We start from the raw sequence: 19,529 nt of genomic DNA, 5'->3' as shown, positions 1-19,529 counted from the left end.
TAAATAATGTTGGCAAGAAGGAATTCGAGAGAAAGCTGGCCAACATTTCTCCTTGTTTTCCAGCAGAGGATGTATATGCTAATCTGAATTAGGCTTTCGTTTCGCTAACTTTACACGAGACTCATGGCTTCATTTGGTGTCTGGATAATCCACCCTATACAGGTATCCGTCTGACAGGCTGGGGAGATGTCACTAATGATGACTGAGCTAGAAGCTCTAAGAAAGATTTCGGCATACGTTGCCGAGAACAAAATAAAGTCGGCTTTAGAGGCTGAAGGAAACATGGTTGTCGAAGCCTATGTGTTAAATAAAGAGGGTTATATGGCTATTGGGCCAGAGCCCACAGATAAGCCAGTTTTGGCTAAAGGAAACGTCAACATGCAGCGTTTGGACTGTATTTATGACAATGAACCTTTAGGGTTTGAAAAAGACCCAAAGGCACCAGAGAAAATCCGACCAAAAGACCCCTTGGAAGAAGTCGACCTTGGCGAAAATGGCAAAAAGAGGCCAACATACATCATCGCCAACATCGACAAAGAACTAAAGTCTGAGGTAATATCCATACTTAAAGAATTTAGAGATTGTTTTGCTTGGGATTATAATGAAATTCCTGGTTTAAGTAGGGATTTGGTCGAGCTAAAGCTGCCAATAAAAACTGGAAGAAAGCCAATAAAGCAGACGCCCAGGCGTTTCGCCCCAGAGATCATGGCAAAGATAAAAGCAGAAGTAGAAAGACTCCTGAAAAGCAAGTTTATACAAACTGCAAGGCATGTCGTATGGTTGGCCAATATTGTGCCAGTCATCAAGAAAAATGGGTCTTTAAGAGTATGTATTGATTTTAGAGATCTAAATGTTGCCACCCCCAAAGATGAGTATGCCATGCCCGTGGCGGAAATGCTGGTCGATTCGGCCGATGGTTTTGAGTATCTAAGTATGTTAGATGGGTATGCCGGATATAACCAAATTTTTATTGTAGAAGAAGACGTGCCGAAGACGGCGTTTCAGTGCCCAGGAGCCTTAGGGACGTATGAGTGGGTTGTCAAGCTATTTGGCTTGAAAAATGCTGGAGCGACATATCAGAGGGTAATGAACTCAATGTTCCATGATTTTATTGAAGATTTCATGCAAGTATACATTGATGATATTGTGATAAAATCAAATGGTCGACATACTCACGTCGAACATCTCCGTAAGGCCTTTCTAAGGATGAGGAAATATGGATTAAAAACGAATCCATTAAAGTGTGCTTTCTGTGTGCATGCATGCGACTTCCTTGGCTTTGTGGTGCATAAAAAGGGTATTGAAGTAAACCAAAGCAAAACAAAAGCCATTATGGACGTCAAGCCTCCGTCGACCAAAAAGGAACTACAATCTTTGCTGGGCAAAATAAATTTTCTTAGAAGATTTATATCAAACTTAAGTGGCAAAACAAAAGCTTTTTCCCTACTACTTCGACTGAAGAATGAGGATTTTAAGTGGCAAGAAGAGCACCAAGAGGCTTTTGACAAAATCAAAAAGTATTTGACTAGGCCTCCAGTACTGTCCCCTCATGTTAGGAATAGGCCAATGAGATTATATATTGCAGCCTCAGAATCGACTATAGGAAGTATGTTAGTCCAAGAGGATGAAAAATGTGTCAAAAGACTTGTGTATTACCTTAGTCGAATGCTTAATAACCCTGAAACTAGGTATAGTGATATAGAAAAACTATGTCTATGCCTGTATTTATCTTGTATGAAACTAAAGCAATATATTAAGCTTGTTTATGTGTACGTATCTTCCCACTTTGATATTATTAAACACATGTTGTCTAAACCAATTTTGCATAGTCGAATTGGGAAATGGGCTTTGGCGTTAACGGAATACTCTCTGACATACGTACCCTTGAAAGCAATGAAAGGGCAGGTAGTGGCAGATTTCCTTGTCGACCATTCAATGGCCGAAATGGCGCAAAATTACGTAGATCTAGCGCCAAGGAGGTTATACTTCGACGGTTCAAGACATAAGCATGGATCTGGGATAGGAGGAGTCATAATTTCTCCAGATGGAATTCCAGCAGAGTTCAAATACATAATTGAAGGGGTATGCACAAATAATGAAGCATAATATGAGTCGCTGATTACAGGGCTTGAACTACTGCTAGAATTGGGGGCAAAGAATGTCGAAATTATGGGAGACTCGGAGTTAGTAATTAAGCAAGCATCGAAAGAATACAGGTGTGTTAAAGAAAATTTAATCATGTATTTTGTGGTTACCATCAGATTACTCAAGAGGTTTGAGCAAGTCAACCTCCAGCACATACCACGGAAAGAGAACCAGAGAGCAAACGGTTTGGCGCATGAGGCTTCAGGGTACAAAGCATCGAAAGACCAGGATGAAGAGGTCCAAGTAAGAGAGAAAGTACGAGCGACATTGTTATCACCATCAGATTTGTCGATTATGAAGTTGGGAGCCGTAGATAAAAATCATTTTGAAATTCTGACCGTCGACGACGAGGGGGAAAGTGATTGGCGTAAACCGCTAGTCGATTATTTACGCAATCCTGTAGGGTCGACAGATCGAAAGATAAAATATAGGGCCCTTAACTACGTCTTGGTGAATGATGAATTATTCAAAAAGACAGTTGAAGGAGTGTTTCTAAAATGCCTGGGAGAAAGCGAGGCATATGTGGCTGTGTCTAGCGTACATAGTGGAGCGTGTGGGGCATATCAATCAGGTTTGAAGATGAAATGGCTCTTGATGCGCTCAGGAGTTTATTGGCCTTCAATGTTGAAAGATTGCATTGAATTTGCTAAAAGCTGTCAGGAATGCCAATTGCATGGGGGCATACAACATGTGCCTGCAAGCGAGTTACATACAATTGTGAAGCCCTGGCCATTTCGAGGGTGAGCACTGGATGTTATCGGAGAAATAAAACCAGCCTCGTCGAAACATCAAAGGTATGTTTTGGTCGGTATAGACTATTTCACAAAATGGGTCGAAGCCGTGGCATTAACAAATGTAGACCAAGAGGCTGTGATAGATTTTGTCCAAAGTCATATCATCTGCAGGTTTGGCATCCCAGAAACAATCACAAAAGACCAGGGGTCAGTCTTCATTGGTCGAAAAGTGCAAGATTTTGCAAAAGAAATGGGAATCAAGTTACTGACTTCTACCCCTTATTACGCACAGGCGAATGGCCAAGTCGAGGCTGCCAATAAGGTGATCATCAGCCTAATAAAGAAACATATAGGCAAGAAGGCAATAAATTGGCATAAGAAGTTAGACCAAGCTTTATGGGCATGTCGAACGTCACCAAAAGAAGCAACTGGAACAACTCCATTTCGATTGGTATATGGGCATGACGCAGTGTTGCCAGTAGAGATTCAGGTTCAGGCAGTCAGAACCCAAAGGCAATATGAAATACCTTCTGAAGATTATTGGAGCATGATGATAGACGAACTGGTCAACTTAGATGAGGAGAGAATGTTAGCCTTGGATTCCCTACGAAGGCAGAAAGAAAAAGTCGCCAGAGCCTACAATAAAAAGGTGAGAGGAAAAATGTTTGCTGTCGACGATCTAGTTTGGAGCGTGATCTTGCCTATGGATAGAAATGATAGAGTTTGGGTAAATGGTCCCCTAATTGGGAAGGACCATTTAAGGTTTTGCAGGTTTTTTCTAATAACGCCTACGAGGTCGAGGAGTTGGCACCAAATAGGCGAATTCTAAGGGTGAATGGAAAGTACTTGAAAAAATATAGGCCTCTCCTTCAAGACGTCAAGATTTTGACAGACTAAATGACTGTCGAATGAACTATGTTGGAAACCAGCTACAAAAAGCACAGAAAATAAATACAGTGCTAAAATAAGAATGATAACATTAAAGTGGCAAAAAAGCCATTGTTTAAATATTACACAAAAATAACACAAAAAATAAAAGCGGTCAAAGTTGGCCGAACTTGGATTGAAAAGATTTAAGCTCAAAATTGTAATGCAGAGACGTAGGCTCCAAGGTGTCGGCCTGGGCTTTAAGCTGTTCAAGCTTCTTCTCAACAGTCGAAAGCTCTTCAGCTACCGCTAAGGCATCACTGGTGGTTTGTTCCACAGTGGCCTGGGCAGGTTTCAGAACTTCTTCGATAAAGCACGACTCCTCCTTTGTGATTGACTCCAACTCACTGTCCAAAGTAGCAATTTGACGTCGAAGGGAATCAATTTGTTGGCGTATCTCAGTGGCCCTCGTTTGTTTGGAGATCAACTCTTTTTTCTTCTCCTCTATAGTCCTCAGCAGTATGGTGACCTCCGCATCGGCGTTCATCACCAACTCCCACTTTTCCTTCATAAAGGCCTCCGTAGAAGCAATCTGGCGTTCAGTGTCCCTAACGCTGTCGAGATGGCGCAACATGGGAACCAGAAGTTGCTCTAAAGCGGCCGTTGCACGCTTGGCATATTCTGAGAGCTGAAGATATTTAAGTTGGGCAAGCACACGCAAGATCTCTGGACCGACAGAAGGTTCATGCATGAGCACAAAAGGGAGGTCAGGATTCAAGGCGTGAAGGCGAACTTTGTCCAGTAAAGCTTTGGTTTTCGTCGCCTCAGAGCCCATTTTTCCAGAGTGATGAAGCTGCTCAGAGTCAGAAGAGGCATCACGTGATATCACCAGGTTACGGAGCCTAGCAATTGCTTCTAAGGTAGAAGGCTTTATCACCAGCCCCTGGAGAGATGAAGGAGAAGCAACCTACAGAGGAGTAGCTTGAGAAGAAGGAGAAACAGTTGACAAAGGAGTAGTGTGAGAGGGTGGTTTCTTATTGGTGTCGAGACCCACTGGTCCCCTTGGATCCTGGAAAGGCAAGGAAGCTGAAGAAAGACTAGAGTCGGAACTAGTCGAACTGGAGTCCGTATACATTGTAGGACTAGTGACTGAGTCAGAGTCACTATCACTAATCTGGATAGGGAAGCCAATAAAATCACCAGCGGTGTTGACAGACTGTAGTGGGTGAGCTGGAGAAGAAACCGGGGACGAAGGAGTATAGTCGGCAACGGGTTGAGACAGCTCAGCAGAAGCATCAGGCTGCTGTAAGGAAAATATGTGTGAAAGAGAAGTACAATAATCCAAGGGAGTAGACAGGAAAATAAGTGATTACCTGTTGTCATACGGTGAACTGACTTGGGGTATTTTGCTTTTTATCGCAATGTCGCGGATAGCAAGAGTCGCCACCGACTTTTCTTTTATCCAATAAGGAAAGGTGGAAAAGAACAGGAAAGACCACAATAGATTTTGGGTTCGGGAGGTACATTATACAAAGGGAAAGTGTTAGCACCCTTTGTATCCATGGTTATCCATGGGCTCTTAATTACTGGATCACTTATATTTTTGTCTGAAAAGTGTCGGTGAATTGCTTAAAAAATGTTTGAAAGAGAGTTTAACTTTGTAATGATTCTCGTACGAATGTATACAAAGTATTTATCTCATTTGATTTTGAAAATGGTTTAGAAAAATATAACTCGGTAATGATTCTAGTATGAATGTATACCAAGTGGTGATTTTCTAGGATTTGTAAGGTGTAAAGTGTGAGGGGTGGAAAATGTTTTAGGTTATGATCCAGTAATTGAGAGTTATACCTTCCTGAGGTCGTTATGGGCATTTCCTATCCTTATGAGGGTAAAACTGTCCTTACTATTGAGAAGTAAGTAATCTTACCCTTTGGATGTTTAAGGGTCACCGTAGGGTCATCGATAGGTCATTGAAGGCAACAGTTGTAAGGATACCTTAGCATTCGAAGGGACGATCATCATTTAACCGTAGGCTACACCGAAGGGTCATCGAGGGACAAAATTGTATTTTCGAAGGCAACATCCGAGGGACCATGATTTATTTTATGATGATTTAATCGAAGGGCCATTGCTAAGTGTATCCCCACATTCGCGGGACATGACCATTATACCGTAATACCGAAATCGTGGGGTAACCAAGAGAGGTCCAAGATCACATGTTCAAAAGGCAAAGCTTTACAATTAATTAGATAGCCGTAGTCGATTAAGTAATTAGGTCCATATTAAAATCAATACATTAAAAATAATACATTAAAATTAATACATTAAAATTAATTAAGCAATTTAGGGCAGCTCTTCACAAGGGTATCCCACAAATAAAGTGGAAGACCTAAACAGCAATCCTTTCCTGGGGTGTGAACCTTTGCAAAATTCAGCAAACGGGTTAGCATACCAAATCAGGGTGCAATCGAGGATTACACCGCAAAAGAAATGCAACAGCAAAAATGTCATGCAAAATAATGTATGATGATAAGGGAACAGATCAGAGAAGCATAGCACAGAACAAACGAAATGTAAGCTACTGTCCCGTTCGCCTCTGCCTCGCCTAGCGAAGGCCTAGCGAATATTCGCTACGGGCTCGCTTAGCGATGTGCTAGCGAGCGGCTGCGGGTTTTGAATTTCAGAACAGTATAATCTCGGCATGCGGCAAGTCTTATGGTATTCAATTACAGAAATAATATGGTCAAACATTCAGGATAGGCTGGCATACTTAAACTCACATGCAAAACCTCAAATATGTTTATGAATTCAATTATGATATTACATGCAAGTTAAGAACATAAAGCGATATCACATGCAAATTAAGAAAATGAAGCGATAATAGTAATGCAAACCTGTTTGCAATCGAATTGCAACCTTGAGTTGGCGAGCCGGATTGAGTTGAGCGGTGCCGCCGGCTTTTCCTTCAGGGTTTCCTTTAGGGTTACTCGGAATAAGTTAAACAGTAGTCCTGAACACTCCACCACAAGCCGGTAGGATTTGTTCTTGGATTCTTCAACTAAACAACAAATTAAAACGAAAGAAATAAACTAGATCCTAACGTAAGGTTAGATCCGGTAAAAAGGTACACAATAGTTTCCGTTGTAGAAACTATTGTGCGAAAAGAATTAACTAAATGCTAAAAAGGAAATAGGAAATTGCAAGGGAAATAGTGTAGAACTCGTAGGAAAAACAATGCCGAAGCTGATGGAAAAGAAAATATGCAAAAGCGAAAACGGCAAAGGAAAAAATGTGGAAAAGCTTCCGGGCGTGAGCGTGGAAAAACCTAGAGAAACCTTTTAGGTTTTTGAAGTAGCTATTTATATTGGTGTTGGTAACTGCTTTTCGTTTCCCTAGGGTCTTCAACGTGGCTAATTTCATGGCGTGGATATAGGACACAAACTCCTCAACGTCTCTTCAAGTCTTCTGAGGGCGTTACTTGCGCCAAAAAGATAGTGGAATGGTGTGACGCCCGTTACACCATGTGTGACGTCCGTCACAAGGCTGTTTTGTGTGACGCTCGTCACGCCCCCTGTGACGTCCGTCACAGGCACAGCATTGGTTTCTTGTGCGCTTTGGGCTGGGCTTTGGCCTTTGGTTCTTTTTCTCTCCTTTTTGCACCTCTTTTCCTCCATTTTTACTTGTGCTTCCAAATAAGCCACCTGAGACAAATAGGAAGAAAATACCGCGTAATATCTAACAACATAAAGTGAACTGAAATAAATAATGATAAAATTTAATTGAATTAAGTCCTAAAATATGATATAATTTCATGTTATCACTAGGCGAGCGTGTAGCGAACAGGCCAGTTTGGGTCATTCGTGAGCTGGGCCTTCGTTCCTTTGAGATCAGTGTCATAAAAATGAGTCGGAGTGCCCTGAAAAATGTCTTGAAATATTAATGGGCAAATTTTGGGGTATGACACCTGTGTCGACGCAGGGGAGACGACATCTTGATTTTCTTTTCCCAAGGCAGCAGCAGCGGAGGTGCTGGTCGACTGCGAAACCCCCACAACTGGATCAGGGGCCTTGTTAAGAATGGAAGTGTCGATCACGATGGTGTCGGCATCTGCAGTAGGAGCCTCTGGAGTGGGCACTGTATGGTGTCTCTTTTTCTTGGTTTCGCCACTCCTAGAGGGAGAGTCATGCTTCTTCCTTTTGTAGCCATGGTGGCTTTTGGATTTATGCTGAGAAGATAGCTGGGAAGTTGGCTGAAGACACGAAGAGAGGTTATAAGTAGATATTCTAGTTAGAAGATCAGACAAGCCGACAAGAAATACCTCGGATCCTGTGGCGGCAGAGCGTTTGTGTTTTTTGGATTTTTTGGAGTGAGAGGAGACAGCGGGGTCTATCGAACGTGGTTGACCCTACACATAAGTAAGAAATTAGAGACTACATAGTGTATCCCTTAAAAAATCACAGGAGTAAATGAGTCTGCTTCATATAGGTGCATACCGAAGAACTGGGTTTTTTCAAGACTTGAGCAATAGGACGCTCATCATCATCAGAGGATTTCTCAGGAGCAGCCTGCAAAAAGGGAAATGTCGATTAAGAAACAAAAAGGTTAAAGGAAACGACAACTCAGTCAGAGTCAAACCTGAGCCTCTTGTGTCGAAGGAGTAGGTTCTTTGGCAGGAGCAGGATCCACAGGGTCTAGAGGGATCGCTGCAAACAAACAGAAGAAAGATAAGTGAGCGACGGAATCCAGCTGAAAGGAGGTGTTAACTTTCCAGAAAAGTGTTACCAAGTTGTGTGGATTCGAACACGCTAACAAATTGAGGATCAATATGAAGTGGCCCTGAGTAGTCAGGCAGATGATGCTTCGTCGGGACCACTCTGTCGGCCTTTTTCTTATAGGCATTTTGTACGTGTGAAATGGGACAATAAAACCACTCTGGGACCAAATGGCCAAAGGCCAAAGCCAAGGGGCTAGATGGCAAAGGAGGGAACTTGAGGTTTCCAAAATGAAGGGCGTAAAGATACTTGTCTTTCGCGTAACCAAGGATTTTAAGTTTTGGGAGCCAGTCAGTTACTTTCTCCTTTAGTTCGACCGCGACCTCCCAGATGGTCCGACGAAGATTATCTGGTCGATACACAACTTGGAAATAGTTATGGAAAGCGCGAATTTGTTTGACATGGAGAGCCTTACACTTGGTCAACTTCGCCTGCAAGTAAACAAAAGCTTGAGTTAGTTCAGATAGTTTGGCCTCAGGAGCGCCAACATAAACAGCAAAATACGACTGCCACCAATCATTGAATTCCTTGGTGCAGAAGAAGGCTGGTCAAAAAGGAATGGAGGGGAGTCGTGGTCGATTTTCCCAGATGGTTTCAAGATCCTCCTGGATCTCACTCCAGGGTTGACCACAAAGGATATTGGTGAGTAATTATTGAGATGAGAACAGGGGCTTGGGAATAAATTGGCAAAGGCCAAATTATCTGGCCACCAAGTTAGGCTGATAAGCCACTAAGCCAGGATTGCTACTGGAGGTTTCAGCCGACATGAATCAAGGGACCAGAAGACGTCTCCAAATGAGGAAGGTTTCATCTCTATGCTCATCTTCAATCGGAGGAAAAGGCCTGGTGAACCATGCAGGACCCTCAGTTCAACGGCTGAAAGGGGCCATAGAAGGGAGAAAGTCGGCACGGGTCAACATGATGTTGAACAAGAGGCGAAACACTTGGAGGTCAGGGAAGGTTTTGTCGATGGGCGTAAGAGGGATCAACCGTTTGCAAATAAGGTGTCATTCCTCTAGGGGACACGCAACCCTTTTCATCCCATAGGGGGCTATATCTTTAGAGAAAGTGACATTGAGCCACAGTTGTAAGAACCAAAAAGGTCCATGGACCAACACATTTTTCTTCTTCGAATTCTCAGGGTCAAAGAGTCTAATTTAACAGACAACCTCAGACAGAGATTCATAGAGAGAAGCTAAAATTAATTGCCCTAGGGCGATACCACGCTCTTGGTGCAGTTGAGTTGCTAGGAGAGCAAAGTGCTTGGCTATTTGCATAGACCTGGAGCAGAAAACAAAGCGAGATAGCCAGAGGGTCAGGAAAGCCACATGTTCCTCGTCGGTCACAGGGCCTGAAGAGGTGGCATGGTGATCAATGAAATTGTTGTACGTCGACTTGCGAGAGTCACCAACGTCAAACCGCAGAGAGATTGGCGCTACAGCTTCACAGTCGAAGACTTTGCCAGTTGGTTTTAAGCCAGTGATGGAAGTGATATCCAGGAGTGTCAGCGTGATCATGCCACACTTGGTATGGAAAGAGTTGGTCGAACTCTCCCAAAATTGAAGGGCAACTAGTAACATGCCACAAGACTGGGGAGGGCCACAACGGGCAATCTGTAGAAGGGTGTAGATGCCTGTCCTTTTCCAATGGTCGATTTTCTCGGATTTTAACCGATCCATCCAGGCACAAAACTTAGGACAGTTTTTGGGAGGAGCAGTCCTGAAGTTCCTGTCGACGTAGCGAAGGGAAAAGGGCTTTTGGGAAGAAACCAAGGGTTCAGAGATATGACTGGAGGGGAAAAGGGAAGAATCTATTCTGGTAATCTCAGGGCGTCGATTTTCTGGAAGAGGACCTAAGAACGCTAAAGGTTCGTCAGCCAAGGAGAAAGGGATCAATACCTAAGAACGCCAGATTTTTGCCTTCTCTTCTGCAAATGGAGGCTCAGGAACATATTCATTACCATCAATGGTGAGAGGACGTGTGAGTTTAGCAGCAGAGGGTTTGCTGGAGCTAGCCATGAAGGAAATGGAAGTTTTTGGAGAAAAAGAGTTTTTAAAGAGTGCAGGAGATTGTGTGCTAAAGCAAAAGGGCGAAAAAAGGGAAGAAGAAAGAACAAGGGTTTTATAGGGGTTAAACCCTGAGCAGAGAAGAGCGAGCGTTTGATCTTCCATCTTCGACACATATGCCCATGTTCCCACGTCTGCAGACACGTGGAGGAGAGAAGGCAGTTGTGATACCAAACACGTTTCAGTCATAAAGATGTGAAGTGATGGGGACGTGATTTTGTGCGTCTCGAGGAAAAAAGGGAACGTTCGTCATGATTATATAACGTCATCAGCGTGGGGCAAACAGGGGTCCCACTAAGTAGAAGTGGAAGTAGTGAAGGGTAAGTCGACATCTCAAAGATGCCATCATCTCACCAACGTCGACGGTCGAAAATGGCATCTCTGGAGGGCATTTTGTTACCACGAGAAATCTCTAAGGCATGCTGAAAGTATAATTGGTGATAGGGTCTTGTGAATTTGGGGGTTATACCCCATCAAAGGATGAAGATGTGCCTGAGATGAGCAAGAGTGGAAAAACCACAAGTCAAGGGATGAAGCCGACAAGAGAAGCGTGTTTTGTCGACAGGTCATTCCGTCGACTGAAATGAAGTTTGGGACTTAAAGAATTTTCTTTCATGCCAAATGCTTAGAAGACAGTGTCGCCCTGAATATCTGGGCGGGAGAAATTTGAAATTAGAAAATGACTAGTAGTTACAAGAAGAATAAAAGCGCCAGAGTCTGGAGCAGTTTTGCAAGACGTGGGTAGGACGGTTTGCAGATCGTGTGGCACGACGTCTGCTAGTTTTTAGGAGTTTTAGCCTATAGGCAGTTTCTTTATTTTAGTATAAATAGAATATCTCACAAGGGGCTCGAGGTGTTCACCTTGTACTAAAAATCACTTGTAAGAAACTTCTCATTCCCAGCACGAGGAAGCAAGAGTTTTTAAGAGTGCTATGTACGTGAATCACCACATTTATTTCAATGCAACTTCCTTACTTTTCAATTGTTCCCGTTGAACATTTTATCTTAATTTCATTTACTTTTGAGTTCTCACTTTACGTTGTGGTTTACGCTGTCGACACTGATTCTATTACGATAATAGAGTTCACCAAAAGCGTGTTCGTCGTGTACATCTTTTGAATGCTGTAGCACTATCGGTCACGAGTCACCCATAGGCTATAACATCGTTTAAACCGTTCGTGTGGAAAACCCTGCGCTTGTTCAATACTTTGTCAAGAGCCGTTCCTCACAAAGTTATTCCGTCGAATTGGATAAGCCACACTTGCACTAGCACATGTCCTAGGATTAACTGGTCGATCTTGCAAGTAACCCTTAGTCTTAAGGCCTAGGGAGGACCAGCGGTTGTTTACCAATTTCCACAGTAAACACAGTGACAGTCCGATGTGCTTGCTCACTACGCTGCTGGGAAGCTACCATAAAACTCATATTATCTGATAGTTGTTGGTTTATGGTATTCAGGAGGGTGTCACGCCTTTCCTCACGAGCCAGGTGCTCGCGCCACATCTCCTCGGTGATGTAGAAACCGAGAGTGGTACCTGCAAAAGGATTAAAGAAAGAAGGTGCGGTGTGTGCAGGTGATGCAGCAGGAATATCATGAGCAGGTGACTGGTCGCGCTGGTCATACTCATCATCGGTCCCTTGCCCATCGTCCATAGGAATGTTAGGTGGCAAAGGATCGGTAAAGGGTGGAGCATCAAGATCATATGTCCAGTTTCTCGCATGTCGTGCATATGTATACTGAGAGCAAGGTAGGACAACACTGGGTACAACTGCATCATGTATCATGAGGTAGAAACCACCTTCTCGCCGCACCTTGTATAATTTCATATCTTTCAAAAACTTCAAGTTAATGGTGCGGTGAGGGAGTAGTTCCAGGGTGGCTAACTCAACGTGTAGATTCAATGCTCTAGCAATGGAGGTACTCAAACCACCGAAAGAGATGGTTCCTCCTTTTTTAAGGATGGAAGACATATGGGCCAACATGAAAGGAACAAGATTGATCCTGCGATTAGTGAGGCAACCCTGTAAAAACATCAATTCTCGGGCATTTACTTTGTTAGAATTTTCCCGGCCAAATATAGTACATGCCAAGAGGTATCGAAAAATACGTATGGCGAGGTTATGGATATTAGAAGCCAAAATTCCTTCAAAGAAAGTGACATTCACATTAGATAATCTGTTCCAAAAAGTAAATGCCTCGAGTTCCCATTCAGTATCCAAGGGCGTCTCACAGATAGCACCATCACCATAAGGCATTTCGAGCAAACTCGCTAAAGCATCGGTAGTGTACTCGTATTCTACATTAAACATTCTAAAACAGACGGTACCTACCGTGCTAGCAGTGCTGGGGTAAACAATGTAAATTAGGGAACTCAAAAATTCCTTAGTGAGCCTATCGTAGGTGGGTGCTTTACTAGCAAAAATATTGTGTAATCCTAGATTATCAAGCATGTGGAAAACACTATGGTATATGCCTAGAGTGTACAAACAGTCTTCGTCGACATACCTGGTAGTGAGGATCTCCCGAGTTTGCAATCTTTGCAAGATCTTGTTTTGTCGCTCACCGGGCTTTCCTCCACGAAGAATGATGTTGTTAAACTCCATTCCGGACATTAATGGTGATTGTAGAGAAAAATGAGAGTTTATAGAAAAGAAATGAAAAAATGGAGTTTAATGGATTTTTGGTGGAGAAATGGAGAAGTGAAGTTGGGAAATTGTAATGGCTTGTAGTGAAAATGAGAAGCTTGGGAATTTTTTTATGAACTTTGGTGGAGTTGGGAGAAGAATAAAATGGGTTTGGAGAGGCTGAAGAAGGTATAAATGGTGAAAAAGGGAAATCTGTCTGTTACGTCATGAAGCCCTCCATGAAGCCTATGGTGCCCTCCATGTCTTAGGATTTGGTTGGGCCGGACTTTGATTCCGATCGGTGCAATCTTCGGTGCGTCTACTGTCTCTCCCTGCTCTTCTATGGCGTAGGCCCAGTTGGCCTGATCAATAACACAAGTCACTTGAGGGTCAGGTAAAGTGTAGTAGTGAATGGTCTTGCCCTCAATTAACAACCTGTATTGATTCGGTTGGAAAGAAGATCTCCTCATGAGGCCACGATCCAAACAAAAATCAATATCCATCAAGGTGTAGCTGCAGTAAGACGTCAGCTGAGATAGTCTTATATCGAGTCCCATGGTTGAGGCTATATGAGTCAACGTGCTTCCAACATGTATAGGGCTCGCAGCAGAGCGAGCATTAAGATATAGACTCTCGATCAAGAAAGCTCCATAGTCTACCGGGCGTGACTGAGTGGTACAATACATAAAGACGATCTCTTCAGCACTCACATGCGTATCAGGGTCACTCTTCCCTAGGAAGGTGTGGGCAATGATCATCTGGAAGTATCGGAAAGCAGGGTTGTGAATCTTGTTGGAGATTTGGGTGGAAGGGTCAGGACTACCTCCACACGTAATATCGCTCAAAAAATTCTCGACGTCTCGACTCAGAAAGTAGCTCATGGGGAGCTCAGATGAAGCATCATAGGAAGTCTGAAAACCAAGCAAGTCGCCAAAACGCTTGTGGTTGAAGGTGTATCCTGCCCCAAACAACCTGAAGTTAATGTATCCTCCATCACTAGCGTGACCAACATAAGGCTCGTAGATAAGCGAGCTCAGGAACTCCAAAGTCAGGTTCCTGTAAGTCACGTGCATATCATCAATGTATTCATCCCACTGCAACTGATTGCACAAATGCCTGACACTAGGCTCAATGCCTAATGCCTCCATGCAGCTCGAGTCGGGATATCTGGTGGGCAACATTGGGCGTTGTGAAAGTATGGCATAGCACTGCTCTTGAACTGGGTCACAAAAGATTACTGGCATAGTGTCGATATTCTCCATTCCTAAAAAGTTAGATTAGAAACAGAGGATACCTGAAATCACAAATATTATAACTGTTAGTCTCCACATAGATATACATATATAAATAAAACAAATAAAAATAAAAATTGAAAATAGTAAAAGTAAAGGAAAAGAAATCATGGGTTGCCTCCAATGCAGCGCTTGTTTAACGTCGTTAGCTTGACGATTCGAACTTTATATGTTAGAGGTAGGAACTAGAGGGTCAGTCAGAGTTTGGTCATGACATTATGTGGGTATGTCACCTCCTTGGTATTGCTTTAGTCTTTGTCCATTTACCATGAACGAATTACAGGAGTTATTCCGGATTTCAACTTCTCCAGATTTTGGAATTTTGGACACCTCAAATGGGCCTGTCCATCTCGAACGCAGCTTACCTGGAAAAAGATGTAATCTCGAATTGAAGAGGAGAACAGAGTCGCCTATATTAAATTCCTTTTTCACAATCCTTTTGTCGTGCCAAGCTTTGGTTCTCTCTTTGTATATAATGGCATTCTCGTAAGCGTTCTGGCGGAGTTCCTCCAATTTGTGAATATCAAGGATTCGCTTCTTGCCAAACGCTAGGTAATCCAAATTTAGGGTCTTGATGGCCCAATATGCATTGTGCTTGAGTTCAAAAGGTAAGTGACATGACTTCCCGTAGACCAACTGGTACGGTGTAGTTCCAATAGGGGTTTTGTAAGCAGTTCTGTAAGCCCATAGTGCTTCTATAAGCTTTTCAGACTAATCTTTCTAGATATTGATACAGTTTTCTCCAAGATCTGCTTAATCTCTCTATTGGATACTTCCACTTGACCATTAGTCTGGGGGTGATATGGTGTTACTACTCTGTGTTTTACTCCATATTTCCTTAAGAGTTTATTAAATATCCTGGATATAAAATGTGATCCACCATCACTTATGACAAGTCATGGCACTCCAAATCTGGGAAAGATATTATTCTTGAACATCTTAATGACTACTCTTGTGTCATTGGTGGGTGCGGCTATAGCTTCTATCCACTTGGACACATAGTCAACTGCTACCAAAATGTACTTGTTTCCCAATGAAGATGGAAAAGGTCCCATGAAATCAATACCCCAAATGTCAAATAATTCTACTTCTTGGATGTTCTTCAAAGGCATTTCGTCACGTCTTGAGATGTTTCCAGCGCGTTGGCACCGGTCACATCGGACAATATAATCATGGACATCACGCCTTAATGTCGGCCAATAAAGACAGGCTTAAAGGATCTTACCGTATGTCTTGGATGTGCTTGAATGTCCACCATAGGGTGAAGAGTGACAATATTCTATGATGTTTCTGACTTCTTCTTCCGGGACGCAACGTCAAAATATGTTATCAGTTCCTCTTTTGAAAAGGAGCGGTTCGTCCCAATAGAAGTGTCTTATATATTTAAAGAACTTCTTATTCTGTTGATAGTTGAGGTCAGGTGGTATGATATCAGCGGCTAGATAGTTCACAAAATCAGCGTACCATGGTACTCTGCTAATTTCTGAAATCGTCCCAAGGTTGTCTCTATCAGGTTCAAGGGGAGCGATATCTATCTTAGCTATCAGTCTGTCATAGGTGAAGTCATCATTTATAGGTAAATGATCTGGCTTTAAATGCTCTAATCTGGAAAGATGGTCAACAACTACGTTTTTTGTTCCTTTTTTGTCTCTAATGTCTAAGTCGAATTCTTGTAGCAAAAGGATCCACCTGAGTAATCTAGGTTTCACATCCTTTTTGCTCAGAAGGTAACGGATAGCTGCATGGTCTGTATAGACTATAATCTTAGATCCTACAAGATAAGACCTAAATTTGTCGATTGCGAAAACTACGACTAGGAGTTCCTTCTCTGTTGTCGTATAATTTAATTGAGCGACGTCTAGGGTTATACTAGCGTTATATATTACGTGTAGTTTCTTATCTTTTCTTTGCCCTAAAACGGATCCTATAGCGAAATCGCTAGCACCACACATTATTTCGAAGGGTTTAGTCCAATTTGGGGTTTGTAGAATGGGTGCTGAAATTAATGCTTGTTTTAACTGGTTAAAGGCTTTGATGCATTTCTCATCAAAAATGAATTCAATGGCTTTCATCAGGCCGGTCAGGGGTTTTGTTATTTTAGAGAAGTCTTTTATGAAGCGTCGGTAGAAACCGGCGTGTCCAAGGAAACTACGGACTTCTCTAACTGTCTTAGGAGGGTGAAGGTTTTCTATAACTTCTATTTTTGCTTTATCAACCTCAATGCCTCTTTCAGATATTATATGTCCTAACACTATGCCTTCGTTGACCATAAAGTGGCACTTCTCCCAGTTTAACACAAGGTTAACTTCTATGCATCTCTCTAGGATTTTCTCAAGGTTAATAAGGCAGTCTTCAAAGTCTAATCCATACACCGAGAAGTTGTCCATGAATACTTCCATGATTCCGTTGAGATAATTTGCGAAGATTGACATCATACAACATTGGAAAGTAGCTGGCGCATTACAGAGTCCAAACGACATTCGTCTGTAAGCAAACGTTCCGTAAGGACATGTAAAGGCTGTTTTCGCTTGATCCTCGGAGTGAATGGGTATTTGGAAAAATCCAGAATATCCATCAAGATGACAAAAGTAAGAGTGTCTGGCAAGACGCTCCAACATTTGATCTATGAATGGAAGGGGGAAATGGTCTTTCCTAGTTTCCTTATTGAGCTTCTTATAATCTATGCACATACACCATCCGCCTTCTATGCGTTTAGCGACATGCTTTCCCTTTTCGTTCTGCACGACTGTGATGCCTCCCTTCTTGGGTACCACATGTACAAGACTTACCCATTTACTATCAGAGATCTGATAGATTATACTAGCTTCAAGTAGTTTAAGGACTTCCTTCTTCACCACCTCACTCATTATAGGGTTGATTCTTCTTTGATGTTCTCTGGAAGGTTTTAAATCCTCCTCTAGTGAGATCCTGTGCATACACACGGATGGGCTAATACCTTTTAAATCAGAGATGTTGTACCCTAAGGCAGAGGGGTATCTTCTTAAAACATTCAAGAGTCGATTCGTCTCATCTTGGTTTAAGGTGGCACTAACTATTTCTTTATCCAAAAACTCATATCTTAGGTTCTTGGGTAGTTCCTTAAGTTCTTGGGCTGGTTTTTAAGAATTTGGTGAAAGGTCTGAAGTAAGATCCAAACATTCGTGAGGTTCCGTTTCCTCTAGCTCGTCATCCTTTTCATCCGGGTTTGAAAATGGTTCGATCTTAGGTTCTCCTTGATCAAATTCTCTTACGCACTCATCTATGATATCGATCGCATAACATGCGTCTCCTAGAATTGGTGCCATCAAGAATTTTGAAAGAATGAACTCGATCTTTTCGTCCCCTACTTCGAAGGTTAATTTCCCTCTTTTGACATCTATTATAGCTCCGGCTGTTGATAAGAATGGTCTACCTAAAAGGATAGGGATATCTTCGTCTTCTTTGACATCCATGACCACAAAGTCTGTTGGGATATAAAGTTGACCGGTCCTAACTGGGATGTCTTCTAAAATGCCTACAGGATACTTAACAGACCTATCGGCTAATTGAAGGGACATCTTAGTTGGTTGCAGTTCTCCTAGGTTTACCCTTTTACATACAGTTAAGGGCATTAAACTTACACTAGCACCTAAGTCTAGGAAAGCTTTTTCGATCACATGACTCCCTAAAATGCAAGGTATAGAAAAACTACCAGTGTCTTTCTCCTTCTTAGCAAGTTTATCCTCGGAAATAAAGTTGCATTCCAAGGGTTTTGGAACGTCAAGCCTATGCTTGTTGGTTAAGATGTCTTTGAGAAATTTGGCGTAAGACGGAATTTGGGTGATAACTTCGGTGAAAGGAATCTCTACATGAAGCTTTTCTATTACTTTTATAAATTTTTGATATTGGTTGTTGACTTTAGTTTGTTTAAGTCTTTGTGGATATGGGATTGGTGGTTTGTACGGGGGTGGTGGTTTGTAAGTTTTATCCTTGGCTTCACCTTCTTGGTTGGTTTGTTTCTCGGGTTCCTTCGGTTCCTCTTCTTGGTTGGTAGGTATATTTCTTTTAGAAGTTTTAGACTCGTTCATTGCTGGGTTATGAGGCCCTTCGTAAGCGGTCCCACTTTGTAACGAGATAGCGTTAGCTTGCCCTCGAGGGTTTGGTTGAGGTTGTCCAGGAAATTGGCCTCCAGGTGTAGTTTGTGGGGCTTGGTTTTGTGCTACCTGTGAGATCTGGGTTCAAGCATCTTGTTGTGAGTGATTATCTGATCAATCTTGGTTCCTAATTGGGTTATAAGTTCGTTTACGTGAGTGTTCTGGTTTAGGAATTCTTTATTTTGCTGAGTGTGGCCCGATATAAAGCTTTCCATGATCTTCTCAAGGTTAGACTTCTGGGGCATAACTTGCATAGGTTGATTTGGTTTTTGGGCTTGATAACCTTGCGGTCTCTGAGGTGCATGATTTTGGATATGGTTCTGGTTTTTATAGGAAAAATTCAGATGATTCTTCCATCCAGGGTTGTAAGTGTTTGAAAATGGGTTACCTTGGGCGTAATTCACTTGGTCGGTATTCAGTTCGTTCAAAAGGTTACACTCCACCGATTCGTGTCCTTTAGATCCACAGAGTTCGCACTCTGTATAGACTACTGCTACGGTGTTAGTGTTTGTAGACATATGTTCGATCCTAAGGGCTAAAGCGTCCATTTTCCCTGCATCATGTCTAGAGAGCTTACCTCATGTATTCCACCTTGGGTCTCCTTTTTCTCTATTGATGCTTGTTCAGTTCCCCATTGGTAATGGTTTTGGGCCATATCCTCAATTAGGTCACAAGCTTCAGGATAAGGTTTGTTCATCAGCGCACCACCTACGGCAGCGTCGATGCTCATCTTGGTGTTATAATGGAGTCCATTGTAGAAGGTATGAACAATCAACCATTGTTCTAGGCCATGGTGTGGACAGACTCTTAATAGCTCTTTATATCTCTCCCAAGCTTCGAAAAATGATTCTCCTTGGTTTTGAGCAAATCTAGTTATTTGGTTTTGAAGAAC

General features: G+C 42.4%; 1 non-coding gene across 1 annotated transcript; it reads left to right on the top strand.

The window, feature by feature from the left end:
- Positions 1 to 19,422: 19,422 nt before the first annotated feature.
- LOC127089110 (small nucleolar RNA R71) lies at positions 19,423 to 19,529 on the top strand. The gene has a single exon (XR_007790886.1). It is a non-coding gene; the product is annotated as a small nucleolar RNA R71 (small nucleolar RNA).

This window comes from Lathyrus oleraceus, chromosome 5, assembly GCF_024323335.1.
Source record: "Lathyrus oleraceus cultivar Zhongwan6 chromosome 5, CAAS_Psat_ZW6_1.0, whole genome shotgun sequence".
Classification (NCBI taxonomy): Eukaryota; Viridiplantae; Streptophyta; class Magnoliopsida; order Fabales; family Fabaceae; genus Lathyrus; species Lathyrus oleraceus.
The sequence above is the reverse complement of the archived record's forward strand: the minus strand, read 5'-3'. Positions and strand labels throughout refer to the sequence as shown.